Source organism: Brienomyrus brachyistius, chromosome 12 (genome assembly GCF_023856365.1).
Source record: "Brienomyrus brachyistius isolate T26 chromosome 12, BBRACH_0.4, whole genome shotgun sequence".
NCBI lineage: Eukaryota > Metazoa > Chordata > Actinopteri > Osteoglossiformes > Mormyridae > Brienomyrus > Brienomyrus brachyistius.
The window spans coordinates 2,794,238-2,810,431 of NC_064544.1; the positions used below are offsets into that span (position 1 = coordinate 2,794,238).

The 16,194-nt window shown below is 51.2% G+C and overlaps 2 protein-coding genes across 6 annotated transcripts in view; both read left to right on the plus strand.

The window, feature by feature from the left end:
* LOC125704624 (uncharacterized) overlaps positions 1 to 16,194 on the plus strand; it is a 158,851-nt gene that overhangs the window by 118,235 nt on the left and 24,422 nt on the right. The gene's annotated exons all lie outside the window — the stretch shown is intronic.
* Positions 1 to 16,194, plus strand: part of LOC125704616 (mastermind-like protein 3) — a 110,077-nt gene that overhangs the window by 78,055 nt on the left and 15,828 nt on the right. The window lies entirely within an intron of this gene.

Consider the following 16,194-nt stretch of genomic DNA (forward strand, 5'->3'; position numbering starts at 1 on the left):
GCTAAAGACCACTTATGTACAGTATTTACCAAAGTGTGGATAAAGTGCACTTAGCTTATTTGAGGAATGGGACACCCTTGATTACGGCTAAGTGCATAAACACGCATGCCAAGTGTGGTAGTGTGTACTTGTTGGAGCAAATGGGACAAAGCTAAAATCAGTAACTAGCACTCATACTCAGCAAAATGACTCGCAGTGATGGACACAGTGATGCACTATGTTTTTCTGAACATATAAATGACTGAATGAATGACGACAAATCTATCAGTAACGACGTAATGGTAGTGAATAATGAAAAAAAAGATTACTCATTATTTTATATTATATTATTTTCTTCGCGGAACGGGACATCGTCTCAGAAGACGGTAATTATTACACTGCTAGCATCACTAGTACTACGTAGCAATTGTAGGCTGAGAGAGTCAGTATGTCTGTAATACTGCCCCCCATCCAGATATATTCTACACAACCATTGTTACACTCCCAATCAAAAATAAATGCTCTTTTCTCTCGCATTACTTGAGAAATGTATTTTTTTGTTTGTTATTTCGCATTACATATTGTCTTTATGAAGTTGAAACAAACAATATGTAGAGATGCACAATATATAATGGCTGGCATATAGTGTCATGCTCTTAGGTTGTAGTATTGTGTATTAGCTATGGCTTACAGAGTAACACCTGCCCTAATCTGTGTCTTGAGTACTTCTAATACTCAAGAAGATTCTCTAAAGCATCTCTGCAAGCTGTGTTTCATTTTGTTTTTAATTCTCTTTCATGCGGCCGGTAGTTATTAACTTAAAAGTTATTAGGTTATCCCTGCAGAATTCCTGAGGAGCATTGTCGAGGGAGATCACTGTATGTGTCTGGTGAAGTTTCAGCTGCAACCACCGAAAGCTGGTGGGTGGCCTGCGTTGCTGCAAAAGCACGAGTACGTCTCCGTCCCTGGCATTGAAGTGTTTAGAAACCCTTAGCATCTTTTGATATATCAAGCACGGTGCTCTTAAATGGGACTAAGCCATGTCGGTGTGTGCGAGGCCGGGGGCGTGCTGGTGCCCCGATAGGCCGTAAGGCGGGACTGCTGGAACCATGGGGTTCTGACAAGCCCAAACCGTAAGCTGAAGCAGTGAGGCGAAGAGCACTTTAACTCACCTGCAGTTTGAGTTAGCTGTCAGGGCTGCGCTGCCTCACTTTCCCGCGGCCAGTGAAGCTGTCTGCGGTGCCTCGTTATTTGGATAAAGAAGTCATTTCCTCTCCTCATCCAGGAAGCTCGGTCACTGCTTCGGATCACACAGACGCTCTCGCCGAGCCGTCCTCGTACATAGTCCTCCTACGTTCCTTCTCTCTGTCCCTGTCTGGCTCCGCCCATTTCAGGTTTTTTTTTTTCCCCTTTTTCCTTTAGCTAGTCAAGGGAAACATTCGGAGTTGGGTATTAAAAAATATTGTTTTGAAATGAGCCAGAAAATTACTTAACAGCAGATGAATAACAGATAAAGATTTCCAGTTGCAATATTAATAATATAAAGAAAATAATGTTTCTTGTCCAGTCTGGAATGACCAATCATACATCTCCTTGACCCTTGACCCCCATGCCAATTCAGAAGGGGTGAAGGCTAGATATTGTCTGTTCGGTCCTTTCTTGGGACGCTGCAGGGCGAGCATTGCCCAATCGATCCACAGCCTTGTAGGCACCCAGCAAGCAGCAGACGTTGCCATCCTGTGACAAGAGGGAGAGAAAACCGCCATTAATCCACCTGATGGAACATGGTTCAGTTTTCACTATCTCGGCTGCCCCCTAGCACAGACTGGCTACAAGTTACAGGAAATGCTAATTTGAAAGCAAGGATTCTGGGAGTCCAGGAGGGTTGAAGAGTGTGTACATTTGAATTGGCCATTTGGATATATTCTGCTGCCAGAATGTGAATTAGTTCACATTAGAAATCCGGTGTGAAACCTACAGCAACTGGCTGGCAAATTGCGAAACCAAACCAAAGCGATCATTAATCACACCACTGGTCTAAGTCGAGTTTCACTCCCATCTGGACTGTTTGCATACCCCCCCCATGCCCCCCATGTTTTTGATGTTTTGAGAATCACTCCGAGTTTTCAGTCTCATTCCCCGGGAAACTTCGACTGGCTGGCTCCATTCATCCATCCCCAGCCCCAAGTCGGGTTGTCTTCCGCTGTGAGTGGATGCGTAGGGTGATCCGTTCGTTCATTTGTCATGGCCGCCTTGACAGATTGGGCCAAGGCCTTAAGCGGCAAGGGAACCAGAGAGCAGGCTTGAGGAATGAACTGTCAGACGATTATGCACAGTAACTCAGATTAAACCGCAGAAAATGGTGGTCATTTTACTGCTAAGAAACATCCCGACTCATCTATGATGTCTGCTGTGTCTTCCTGGATTTTTACTACTGGGTTTTTAGTTACCTCTGCTCATTTACTTTTATGCTATAATGGTGTTTTTTTTTCTTTCATTTCCACACTCAAAATGTCTTTATGTAGGTGAGCTCCAGGGTGAAGCTTTTCATCACAAATGGAGGGTAAAATGGGACTTCATGAAAGTAGTTAGGATAATGGTGGATCCTTCAAGGTACCTTAATGACCTTCAGCATTAAACAGTGTGGATACAGAATGGAGAATGATGCGGGATTGCATCTTGTTAATCATTTGGGAAGTCGTTAGTCTAATTACTAGTGAATAATAGTTTTTATCGTAGGAACAGTGCACGTAGCTCAGGAGTAGCCCAGAAAGTATTCTGGCTAGCGGCGGTTCTGGCTCTGGCTTCTTGGCCCTAGGAGTTTGTTTGCCGGGGCCCCATCCGAGGCTGTCTGCCTGGCCACACAAAGGCAGCAGGCTGGTGAAAGACCGGCTGCCGGCAGCGTGGCAAAGCGGGGATTACCAGTAGGTCACTTGACACGGCTGCTGTGCGGTGACATGTCTGGGGCAAGAGAGGCTCTGCCAGCCCCCTGCCCCCCGGCCCAGCGGCAGGGTCATTGGCTGTTTAACAAAACGGCGGTTAATCTCCCTCGCAGAGCTCTCTAATGCGGTTACCCTCTGCTCCCCCCCCGCTCCAGCAGCCTTGCCGGAATGAGCAGGGACACTCGGTAGGAGCGCCTTCCAGTCCGAATGGCTGCGGCTGCAGTCACACGTGCCGGACGGAGCGGTTCCTGCATTCAGGACCTCCATTTCACCGCTTAGAGTATGCCATTGATTTTATGCAAAATGAATCAATGACAGACCGTTGTTTTGTCACATTAATCTTGTTTCATTTTTATTTCCTGGTTCCCGATGGATTCCTGGGAGGGTGGTCTTAGAAGTCGTCAGCTTTTGTTGACGGACCCTAACCCGACTCTAGCAGCTCTACCCTGCTGTTCACCGACACTGTCCCCTTTGTAATCTTTCAGACACTCCCCCCCCTCCCCATGCCTTTCTGGCCAAATCAATTCCCTGCGCATTTTCTTCATCCTCTGCGGTAGTTTTTGGGTCGGTCAATGAAATTAAGGGTAAATGCAGCGTAATGTTTGCCGAGATGAGGGGTTAAGTGGCCTCGTCCCACTAACGAGGGGGGCAGCTCGGCCGTCGCCATCGCCCTGCCTGTCACCGGCGCATCGATTTAGCTCCCAGCGTCCAGCGGCTCTCATCTCTGCTTAATGGGAATTGGAAACGGGATCAGGAAGCCGGCAGCCGCTGGTTAACACACACGCGCCGGGTCCCGGCGCACTGAGCCCCTCCCCCCCTCTGCCGAGTGCAACGGGGTAGCGCGGCTCGCTGGAGAATAAGCGGTTGTCGTTTTTACAGACGGGCCAGGATGTAATTAGCCACAATGCGGCGGAGTAATGGCACAGATGTCTCTTTGTAGCCGGCGCCCGCTGCCGCCGCTGTGCGCTGTGTGTGTGACCTGCTGCCTCCTTCAGGCTACTCGCTGCTCTTGCGATCCGTACCCCTCCCCCCATCAGACTCCGATTCTCTCTTCTTGCTTTTCTTTTGTCTCTCTCCTCCGCTCATTCCCCCCTCCCTCCCGATCTCTCCCACCTTTTGTTGTCCTCCCCCCGCTTCTCTTTCTCTCTGCCCGTTAAAGTCCCCCTCACTCTTTGTCTTCCCGCTTGTTAGTCTCGTCTATCATCCGGGGGCGATAATGCCATGTCGGGCTCCGATAAACCAACAGGAAGGACAGCAGCAGTTAGCTCTTACCCCACGCCCCCAATCTCCTTCACGCCCCCCGCCCCCCCCACCTCCGGGAATCTCTCCCTCTGAAATACTTGCGTACAGCTGTTGGGAGCGCCTCCATCACAGAATGGATTTAAGTCCTGTGATACTGTGTAAACAGGGGTGTGTTCGCATTTGTGCTTCTGCGCACGCTAGCGTTAGTCCCACTTAAAAGTGTGCTGCTTTTTAAGCTCGGCCCTGCCAGCAGGTGGCAGCGGTCCAGCTGTGTCAGTCGCACGGTGCCGCCGTGAAACCCAGCCCCCACAAGAAGATGGGAGTACGGTGCGGGGCTGCCGTCTGGTGTCGTTCGGCTCGAACCCGGTTGAATTATGGATGCGGGGACGCGACTCGTGGATGGCGGTGTGGGGAGATGACCTCATTTGCCTCGCTTGATTGGAGGGAGGGGGGTTGCCACGGATGAGCGAATGCTGGGATTTCGTGTGTCTGCGGACAAACAGTAGGTGGGGTGAGATTCCCCCGTGTGACATTTCCCTGGAGCGGGGGGCCAGCGTCTGCTCTTAAGGGGGCAGTAGCTGTGTCTCTGTTTGCATTCTCCAGTGCTTTCGAGGGCTGACATCCCTACTTAGTGACATATTCGGGATTAATAAATGCAGGTTATTTCCTCTGCTTTATTGTTCATGTTTGTTCCCTGTGGCTCTGTGCATTTCATGGGGAAATGTTAACTATATATACATTTATAATCTGACTATACCCAGTATCTACCGAGACATACGTAGCTGACTGTACCTAGCTTTGTACCTAGCTTTGTGAAATTAACATGAGCTTCAGTAGAAAGTTTTAACAGTTATGGGTTTATATATGTCTTCTGGCTTGGACAGTGTGACAATACACTACAAAACCGCCTCTTTGTGTCCCTCTCCTGTTCTTCTCTTGTTCTTTCTTTCTCCTAGTTTCTTTCTCTCTGTCTTTCTGTTCACCTGTCTCTCTCTGTCTATTTTTGTTTTGGTCTCTCTCACTCCATCCTTATTACTGTCTTAGTCCCCCTTTCTTTGTCTGCTTCAGTCTCTCCAGTCGATCTCCCCTCCCTCCCTCTCCCTCTCTCTCTCTCTCTCTCTCTCTCTCTCTCTCTCGCTCTCCACCTCTGCCCATATGTGCAACATGTGCCACAGAGAGATGGGTCATAACGACAGACTTGATTCGCCTATTATCCTGCCATGTTTGGAACGTGAGGAACATTTTAGCGGCACTGCATTGCGAAGCATTAAGAAGCCGGCGCTGATCCCTCTCCCCGTCTTCCACCGTTCCAGTCTTGCGCACCTCTCTAGAAGCGCACTCCCCGTAAATACACAGCCGGGGGGCGCTCTATCCAGCAAGACTGCCGGGAATGATGAACGCTCGGCTGCCGGAGCGACTTACTTTATTATTTGAGGTGCATTTATATCAACTTGCTAGATTAAATTCGATGCTAATTAGAAGATCATTAATTAATTATACCTGTGAAGATTTAGAAATAACAGCACAGGGTTTCACTGAGCCTCTGTTGCCGTGTCACTGGTGCATCCACAGTGACCTGTACTTCCAGCTTGGGCACAGTTTTGCATAAAAAAAACAGGACTTGTATTCCAGTAACAGAGATTGCCAGAGACTGGGGAGGTTTTCATCAGTGTCCAGCTACCTGGATCCTGCATCAGAACTTTGTCAGTCATGGATCTCTTCCCCCCCCCCCCCCCCCTCCAAGACTTTCAGAAGGCGGGGAAGTTTGGCTCCGTGGAGCTGCTCCCGTTGAGATTCCTCCCACGTACTCCCTCTTGTTTTGATATTCCCAGCGTATGCAGCCCTGGAAAACCGGAGTTCGAATCGGTTCTGGAAGGTTCCGCATCAGACGCATGTGGCACCGACCCAGGCCCAAGCGATCGATCGTCTGAATCAGATGTTTGATTAAGCAGTAGTTAATTAACAACAGTTAATTAAAAGCGGTTATCTGACCATTTAGAAAATGAACGATGTCACGAGGGCCTGTGTTCATCTATGCTACTCACATCAGCTTCACCATCCCTGTGACCTGGTCGCCTCCGGTTTGTCCGACCTTTCTGACGGGAAGCATCCTTCAGGGTTTTACGTTCAAATTACCTTAACTGGGCAGAATCTTCCATTTCAAATATCGTGGAAGATTTCTGAAAAGTCCCAGAGTCTCTTGTATGCTACATTTACATCTATTTAGCAGACGTACGCAAGCGAGGCAAAGGATAATTAATAAATACAGAATCCAGCTGCCAAGGAGTCAGCTGCACATTTTACAGCCACGTTTTTAAATGCTTCTGTCGTATAAACAACCGGATTATTAGTTGTCTGAAGCTGATCTGGGTCCATCCATATATACAGATGGGCCAAATCCTTTTAGGAAATCGGACAGCAGCCTTGCGGAACTTCATCTCCCAGCAGTGCAGGGCTGCTTAGCTGCATTGCAGGGCCTCCAGTGTTCCTCTGTCACTGGAGAGATGAGGAAAATGCGTTCCCTCCCCAGCTGATCTTCCGGCCACGCTTGGTGGTTTTGTAATTGCATGCTACACCCGCGGGTAGCGCGACACGATCCTGACCGATGCAGTGTGTACGAGATCCTCTCAGACAAAGACGTCAGCCACGTGTCGGGCCATGAGGTCTTCAACCAAAGGGAGTCAAATTGCTTTTTTCTCTCCCGTGGAATAAGTTGAATTCGGCCCCCTGAGTCCCGGCCTGTTTGGAGAACGCCACGGCAGGATTCCGCTACAGAAAAGGCTCCCGGAGACCTCGGTCTGAACCCCGATCCTCAAAGTGCATTTGTAGTTGAGATGGTGGACGTATGGGCAGCAGATATTATGGGATGTCTGGAAAGGAACCAAATCAATAAAATGCAGCATCACAAGTTTTCCAGCTGTTTTGTTATTATTTTTTTAATGTGGTTAAAAGTGTCTCCACTCTTCTACCAGCTTTATTGTTTTATGTTTTTTAATATTAAGATTGTTTCCAGTCAGATCTAGTATTAGATTTTTTTTTGGTATATGGTTAAGGCTGTTTCCACGTTCACAGCCCCCTTCCCACTCATCTCCCCCCCACCTCCGGCCCCAGCTAACTCAATTCCCAGTGTCCTTTGACTTTCCCACCCAGGTGTGAAATGAATTGGGGGCGACGTGCCTTGTGCGGTCGAGCAGAATGTGTGACGGTGGACGGTGTCATGGTTCTCCACCCCGCACAGCCACAGGGCTGCACCTTTGCCGGTCGCCCTCCTTGCGTCTCTCCATAGGGAACGTGCCCATCATCCATACAGCGCCCCCTGTGGAGCATCCATGGAATAGCTCCTGCAAACACACCTGTCCCACTCGCCCCCGGAAGTCTCCTTCCAGAATTATTTATTTCTAAAGCCGTCTCCTCTTTTAGTTGAAGAAAAATCAGCTGGCACATTAATCGGAAACAAAGGACATTTTTTTTTCTGGGTGTGAAAACAAAAATGTCTGTACAACTGTACAATCAGCCCCATTTGCTTAATATCTTGGCCTACGAGGTGTGCTGATGATAACAGGAACGCCAGTCGGAACATTCCGGACTCTGTGGATCAGCAGTGCGTTCTCTCTCCCTCTCTCTCTGGTTCGAGCTGCGCGGTTTTTAGTTTTATTAAATGTGCCATCGGTTTAGATAAACACCAGTTTAAAATGAGAGGTGGGGAGGGACCGCGTGGGCCCGGCGAGAGGCGGGACATAATCTGGCATGGGGGGGGACAGCTGGCGAGGGACAGTGGGGACAGAAGGTGCCCCGTTCCTGGAGCTCGGCCCTTCAGGACTCTCCAGCCTGGCTAATGACAAGCCTCAGAAAACTCACTTGGAGAAGCTGGCAGGAAAGGGCTCTCGTCTCCTCTGGAATGTCGCATTGGGCTAAATATAGATCCCTATTTCCGTTTGGAATTTTTCAGCCTTTTTTCCCCTCTATTCTTTCTGTTTTTTTTTTTGGTTAACGTAGCAAAAATAGCTCCGGTCGTGTCTTCAGACGCACCTGGGAATCGACAACCCCAAACAGTTTAAGAATGTGTGCTTGTGCGTGTGTGTGTGGCGTACGTGCACAACTCCGGGTGGTGTGTGTGTGTGTGTGTGTGTGTGTCGCAGTCCAGAATGTTCCCAGCATGCATTTCAGCCTCCAGGGCTCTGCGGTATTTCTTGTTTTCAAAACAAGTGTTGTGATTATGCAACGAAAATGTGCTAAAATGTTTCCTGTTGCCCTTTTTCTTTTAAGAGTTCAGACTGTGGAGGAACATGGTCACATCTGTACGTCGACGTAGGAGGTCTTGTTTGTTTTTCTGCCGTTTGAGTGACCTGTGAGTTATTTGACAGAAGCTTTCACGATTAGGTGATCAGTGAAACGTGAAAAATGGCACACAAACAAACACACAACTTCCGGTCCGTGTGATGAGATTATTAGATTGGTCTGGCAGCTTGTGATTAAGTAATTTTTTTCGTCTACTGAGCGCAATAGATTCGGGCTGTTGGGGAAGGACTTGAGGATGTAATGCACGTTTTGGTCCAATCATGATCGAGTGATCACACCTGCGGTAAAAGCTAGGCTACTTTCATTAGCGCAGGATTGATGTCCCTCTTTAGTGTCCCAAATCGTTGATGGTTAATAACACCCAGATTTATTTTTTTTCTAATTTACTGCCCACACTTACCCCCCAAGAAAGCTGAGCTATGAACCTAACTGGGTTGGGAGAATCATCATACCTCTAAAAAGTGTGTGTGTGGACAAAATGTGTACTATTGAACCTTGCAGAGTTGAGATGTTTCACTTATTTATCATAAACCAGCTTAAAATTAAATTATAAAACCACAACTTAGCGATAATGAAATACTCATATTATAAGCATGGTATCTAATTTCATTTAACGTAAGAAAAGTCCAAAAATGTCGTCACGCTCTCTGCACGGCACCAGAAGACAAGGCTGCCGTTTCTACGGCTACCTGTTTCTATGGCTACCTCCGCTCCGCGGCCCTGCAGGGAGAGCGGTCCTGGCTCGTGCTCCAACTGGGCCTGTGGCCCGGGCCCCGGAGCCGGCTCTGCCAGCTGGTGTCCTCCCGCGTGCCACCGGCACTCCTGATCGGCCCTTTCCATCGCGCGTTGATACCTGGCCCCAGCTCGGAGAGGCGGAGTTACGCCACCGCACTGGAAGTCATGTGACCTGGCAGCGGCGGCTCGCCTAATGGACAGACATCTGTCATTTTCGGTAGTTTTTATCCAGTGTAATAAAAGCACCTGAGATTATCATTTTAATGGCGCGTGAAAGTGTTTTTGACTCGAACACCCCGTTTTGTAGTTAATCGGACTGGTCGGGTGGTGAATGTGATGGTAAATATCTTGATTGCATTGCTGGTGGGGGCATTTCAGGTGCTGAACTGCTTGCTTTTTTAAACATTGTACGGCTGCCTTGTGTTTCATGTTTGTGTTTCGTTGGGACAAACTAAATTTGACATTTTTCTTCATTGGGATTCCTAAATTTCATATACTTTTCGTAGTAATTCGTCACCACGTCTTCCCATGTCTTCGTAAAAATTGTTATATTTTCTCCGATTTACATATTATAGCCAGCTGTGTTCGGAGTGGTGAGGACATTTACCCCAAAATAGTTTTTCTATAATAGTTTTTGTAAGTACTTGAACTTTTGTTGTTAAATGCATACCAACTGCAGTTTCTCCGGCCACCGAGGCTGTGCGCCAACCAAGATCTCTCCACCCGGCGAGGCCATGCACTGAATGCAGTCTCACCACCCACCGAGGCTGTGCGTCAAGCACAGTCTCTCCGGCCACTTTGGGCGTGCCTGGACCGCGGTCTCTCTGGCCACTTTGGGCGTGCCTGGACCGCGGTCTCTTCGGCCACTTTGGCCGTGCCTGGACCGCGGTCTCTCCGGCCACTTTGGCCGTGCCTGGACCGCGGTCTCTCCGGCCACTTTGGCTGTGCCTGGACCGCGGTCTCTCCGGCCACTTTGGCCGTGCCTGGACCGCGGTCTCTCCAGACACTAACACCATGTGCTAATCTCAGTATATCCGGTTGCCGAGACTCTGAGCTCATCATGGTCTTCGAACCCCCATGACCATGTGCCGACTAGTCTCTCCGGCCACAAAGGGCAAGTGCCAACCGCGGTCTCTCCGGCCACCAAGACCGTGCACCAATCTCAGTCTGTCCAGCCGCCGAAGCTGTGTGCTGAACGTGGTCTCTCCGACCACCGTGACCACGTGCTGACCATGGTCTCTCCGACCACCGTGACCACGTGCTGACCATGGTCTCTCTGACCACCGTGACCACGTGCTGACCGCGGTCTCTCTGGCCACCGTGACCACGTGCTGACCGCGGTCTCTCTGGCCACCGTGACCACGTGCTGACCGCGGTCTCTCCGGCCACCAAGACCGTGCACCAATCTCAGTCTGTCCAGCCGCCAAAGCTGTGTGCTGAATGTGGTCTCTCCGACCACCATGACCACGTGCTGACCGCGGTCTCTCCGACCACCATGACCACGTGCTGACCGCGGTCTCTCCGGCCACCATGACCACGTGCTGACCGCGGTCTCTCCGGCCACTGTGACCACGTGCTGACCGCGGTCTCTCTGGCCACCATGACCACGTGCTGACCGCGGTCTCTCCGGCCACCATGACCACGTGCTGACCGCGGTCTCTCCGACCACCATGACCACGTGCTGACCGCGGTCTCTCTGGCCACCGTGACCACGTGCTGACCGCGGTCTCTCTGGCCACCGTGACCACGTGCTGACCGCGGTCTCTCCGGCCACTGTGACCACGTGCTGACCGCGGTCTCTCCGGCCACTGTGACCACGTGCTGACCGCGGTCTCTCCGACCACCGTGACCACGTGCTGACCGCGGTCTCTCCGACCACCGTGACCACGTGCTGACCGCGGTCTCTCTGGCCACCGTGACCACGTGCTGACCGCGGTCTCTCCGACCACCGTGACCACGTGCTGACCGCGGTCTCTCCGGCCACTGTGACCACGTGCTGACCGCGGTCTCTCCGGCCACTGTGACCACGTGCTGACCGCGGTCTCTCCGGCCACCGTGACCACGTGCTGACCGCGGTCTCTCCGACCACCGTGACCACGTGCTGACCGCGGTCTCTCTGGCCACCGTGACCACGTGCTGACCGCGGTCTCTCTGGCCACCGTGACCACGTGCTGACCGCGGTCTCTCTGGCCACCGTGACCACGTGCTGACCGCGGTCTCTCCGGCCACCGTGACCACGTGCTGACCGCGGTCTCTCCGGCCACTGTGACCACGTGCTGACCGCGGTCTCTCCGGCCACTGTGACCACGTGCTGACCATGGTCTCTCCGGCCACTGTGACCACGTGCTGACCATGGTCTCTCCGGCCACTGTGACCACGTGCTGACCATGGTCTCTCCGGCCACTGTGACCACGTGCTGACCATGGTCTCTCCGGCCACTGTGACCACGTGCTGACCATGGTCTCTCCGGCCACTGTGACCACGTGCTGACCATGGTCTCTCCGGCCACTGTGACCACGTGCTGACCATGGTCTCTCCGGCCACTGTGACCACGTGCTGACCGCGGTCTCTCCGGCCACCCGCTGCTTCCCGCTGCTTCTGGCTTTCCGCTTAAACAGCATTTTTGTATTTGTGAACTTAGGAAAAGTTCTCTTTGTTCCCCCCCCCCCCCCCCCCCCCCCCCCATTCCTGTACGCCACTGAAATCTGACAGAAAGTTCCGGTCCTATTGGAAATCCCCATATCACCAGCTAGGGCTGAATTTAGGGCAAGGGGGGGCCCTGAGCTCAAGTCATTGTCAGGGCCCTACCTGCAGCTTACAATGCTGCTGTATCCCTATCATGTTACTGTTGGTTAGCGGTTTGTGACCTACCTGTGTCGCATTTTCTCTACCTGCCTGCCTGCACCGTCCTGCGTTTTTTTTTTCCCAGCTTTGTGAGAACTTCCTTTCGAGCCGACCCCCTGCACCAACCCCCCCTACCCGATTGTTCCCTCCTTTTCTCATTTCCTCGTCCCGCGCCGCGGTTCTAATTAGCGCTCTGCGGTCACTTGGACGCCAGAGCTTTTACCCACGTGGGGGGTGCCGATTCTGATTGGCTGGCACCGCCCCCATGACTCGGCGGGTGTTCGGAGGCCGCTGTATCTGTGGCGACCCGGTGGCCGTGCGGCCCGAGATGGGGGCTGGGGAGGGGGGGGTACTGGCGTCCCCCTATCCGAGGAAGTTCACAGCTCAGCGGATGAACGCGTGTCGCGTGAGTGACTTCTCGGAGGAACTTTAATAATGAAGAAGAATGAAAGAGAGAAACTTTAATGCCAATGGTACCAGAAGCAGCAACCACACAATTTCATTGTCACATATCCCATCTCGCTGCTGTATGAGCCTGTGTTGGCCATCTGGCTGGAGTAGTTTGGGGTCTAGGGGCCTTGTTCATCCACCGGGCAGAAGATTCAACCTGGACACAGATCCATAACTCACTCAAAGTAAGCGTCCACTCTTCCACGTTCATCAGAGTCTTCAATGTGGGAGTTTGATGTCAGCCTGTGATCAGAACGTTGTCGGTTCAGATCCCAGGGTCAGCAGAGTGATGTCACTGCTGAGCCATTGTCTGACCCTGCTTGTTCAAAATATATGTCGTTTTGGCTAAAAGCATCAGCTACATGAATAAAATGTCCGTTCCGGTCTCCATGTTGCGGCTGCCTCGCTGGTCATGAGGCCGGTCCTCGGGTTCTGCTCCATCCCTCTCGCCGTTGTGTTTCAGATCCAGCTCCCCCCTTTATTTTAGACCTGTTCCTCTTAAGAGCCCTCAGAGCTGTCGGGGAGCTCGCCACATGCCTCAGTTGTTGGGGGCAGTCTGGGAGTGGGTGGGCTTATAGCTGCACTGTGCGCTTGTGCCTGTGCGTGGCGTGGTGTGGCGTGGTGTGCGGTGGGAGTAAACGGAAGCTCTCGCGGCCTCTTGGTGAATGAGAGCTGTGTCGAGGGGAGCAGAGCCTGTCTCACCTTACAGGCACACAATGGAGCACTACGCCACAGACCTGCCCTCAAACTCATTCCAAATTAGCGGGATTCGGTGGCTCCCATTTGCCGGGCTTTTTTTGTGGATGGATGTAACAAGGTTTATATATTTTTTTTCTAATATTAATTTCCCTTTTTTTTGTAGCTACTTAAACTGCGCTGTTCACAGGCAAACCATAGAGCTATCTCTGGAGACATCGCTGCTCTTAAAAAGCTCGACTTAGCAGCCGATAGTGTGCAAAACTTATCTAGTATTTTCTTTTCTTTTTATATGTTTCTTTGTAACAGTGATCTCGGCACCCGGACCAGTAAACAGACTTCGGCCGATGGGAGCAATTCGGGGCCTCTTCGCTGAGGCTGCCCTCCGACTACGGTCTCCCCGCAGTCTTCATAAGTCGCGCATTTGCTCGCCTCCATCACAACGACTCAGATAATTAAAAATACCGGCACTTAATTAGTTTGTTCTTCATCTGAGTGATTTCTCGTGGTGACGGCAGTACAGGGGGCTGTCAGCGGGTCCGCGCCATCCCCACCGGCCTCAACACCAGGCAGTATCAGTGCCGGTTGAAGCCCTACTGCCCTTGCTGCCCAGTGCCCTTGTCGAAGCCCTTGCTAAGTCGCCAATGTTATGTAATCCGTTGACTGGCACTGGGCAGTAATGATGACGCTGCCGTCCCCAGATTTCCCATTGTTGACTCGCCAGCTTCTACTCTCACGCTGCAAAAGTTTGAATCCAGAATCCAGATCTACTTAGGCAATAAGTTAAATTGAAACAACAGGCGACCATGTGCCCATCAGCATATTACACTGTCAAATGTTTTTGAGGTCGTGGACCTTGCTGATTATAAAGAATATAATCGCGCCGTATTTGGTCGAGCCCTGGGATCCGGTGGGATTTGTGATCCTTCCCTTCCTGGTGAGAATCATGGCGTGTTAAACGGCGCTGCTGTGTTTCTTGGCCTTATCTGGCAACCCTGTGCCCTCTCCTGACCAGACAGTGCATTTGAAACCTTCAGCATACGCTTATCTGATGGGGGGCCTTATCTGGGAGGGGGAGGGGCTCTGGCTTGGCATTTTTTTGGGGGGGGGGGGGGATTACATTCCTGTGTCCTGGAAAGGACCCCTGCAGCTGGACCACGTAAACCATGCCAGGGTTCCCACCTCTGCCCATGTGGATCCCAGCCCAGGGTCACACCTTGTAATCGTCGGCAGATAATGGTTCAAATCCCAGGTTCGGTAGAGTGATTTCACAGCTCGGCCCTTAAGCCCTGATTGCTGCACTGTCTGTGTGACCCTGTTCTGCTTTCTCAGACGTATCTCGCTGTGGGTAAAGGCATCTGCTAACATGACCAGTGTAATGAACACGATGGAGGATGGATTGAAGATATAAGAAGCACAAAGATGCTGACAAAGATTTCTGGTCCCGGTTAAAGAAAACAAACTTAGGGTGGGGTCTGAGTGAGGACATCGATGCATGTCTACATGCAAAAGGATGAAAATGTGCATAAAGTAGCAAGTTTACCCAGGCAGGGACTCAGTGCTCTCTTAAGGTATCATCTCTCCACCCCCCCCAACTCCCCCTTGGGACTAATGGGGGTAATTGGTGAGGAGTCCCCCCCCGAGACTCTCACCTGGAAGGTCATGGCCTTGAGGCATTCTGTCACACTCCCCCACTCGCTTAGGTATGGATCCCCTCCCGCCAGTGCATTTAAAGCGCATCGTAATTCGTCACATGCAGACATATTATCCATGATGACCACTGACCATCCTATGCTTCCCGGTTACCGATCTCTGAATATATATAAAGCTATTTCCGTCCTTAAAGTACATCTGTGTTCAGGTCGAATGTGACTTTCTTCGGATTTGCGCATTTTGTTTGAGTTGAGCTTCTCTGTCAATGTAAACGGTGGGGGTGGGTGGAGCTAAATGAGCAGTATACGGCATGGATTTCCCTGCAGGGGAGTGGGAGGCCTTACCATGAATCCTGCCGGGGGGGGGCTGGTTTAATAGTGTAGTTCATAGTTTAGCACAGTGTAATAGAGCGATGACAGGAAGGTGGCGTGATTACAGCGCGTACCTCCAGCGAAGCGGGCGGTCGCCGCTCTTTGATTATTGCGACAGAACACAGCCGCCCCTCGGCATCGTGGGTCCCGGCCGCCTGCCGCCATCTGTCTGCTGAATGCGCGGGATGTGGAGGCTCCATAGATCACCTCCTCGGGTCCCGGGGGAACGCGGCGCTCCTAATGCACCAAATCAGCGCGCTTGCCGCCGAAATGGAGCTGCAAATCTGCCAGTGTGGCAGAAGCTGGAGGCGGGGGGGGTGCAGGCGGCGGCCCACGGGAAGCAGGGTGTAGATTGCGTCCGTGATTGTCGTCACGCGGGTCCAGGCGTGTCAGGAGGGGTTTCTGGGACACTGCCGGGCCTGCCTGCCTCCTGGTACACAAGGAGCTCTTTTGGCTGTGTGTGTGAGTGGCTGGGTTTGTGTTTATCATGTTGTGGGGACCAAATGTCCCCAAAATGTGGTGAATCTTCTTGCTTTTTACCTTGCGAGGATGTTTTTTTTTTTTTTCCATCCCCACAGTATGAACCTGAACATTATAAAAATCTGTGACTGCAATCAAAATACAAAAAATGCTAAAAGACTTGTATTTTGTTTGATTACTCATGGTTAAGGTTAGAGCTGGGTAGGTTAAGCCTGTCATTAATGGGATTAGGGTTATGCACACAGAAAATCCCCACAAAAATAGGAATACAGGAGGTGCTTGCATGTGTGTGCATATTTCTGGGCTACATCACATTTCTGTCTGAGATGGATGGATGGATGGATGGATGGATGGATGGATGGATGGATGGATGGATGGATGGCCGGCCAGTTAAAGCCACAGTAAATTTCAGTGCAATATACAAAATTGAAACATTTCCAGATTTCTGTTCTCTCTCCCTCTCTCTCTCTCCCTCCCTCTCTCTCTCTCTCTCTCTCTCTCCC